This window comes from Sciurus carolinensis, chromosome 18, assembly GCF_902686445.1.
Source record: "Sciurus carolinensis chromosome 18, mSciCar1.2, whole genome shotgun sequence".
NCBI lineage: Eukaryota > Metazoa > Chordata > Mammalia > Rodentia > Sciuridae > Sciurus > Sciurus carolinensis.
In genome coordinates, this window is record NC_062230.1 from 18,474,489 (window position 1) to 18,474,886 (window position 398).

The window sequence follows — 398 nt, forward strand, 5'->3', positions numbered from 1 at the left end:
TCCTTGAAATGAAGGAAACAATAAACCAAATTAAAAACTCCATAGAAAGTGTAACCAATAGGATAGAACACCTGGAAGACAGAACTTCAGACATTGAAGACAAAATATTTAATCTTGAAAATAAAGTTGACCAAACAGAAAATATGATAAAAATTATAAACAGAATCTACAAGAATTATGGGATATCATGAAAAGGTCAAATTGAAGAATTATTGGGATTGAGGAAGGCACAGAGAAAAAAACCAAAGGAATGAACAAACTATTCAGTGAAATATTATCAGAAGGTTTCCTAAACCTGAAGAATAAAATGTAAAATCAAATACAAGAGGTTTACAAGACACCAAATATACAAAATTACCACAGAACCACACCAAGTCACATTATAATGAAAATACCTA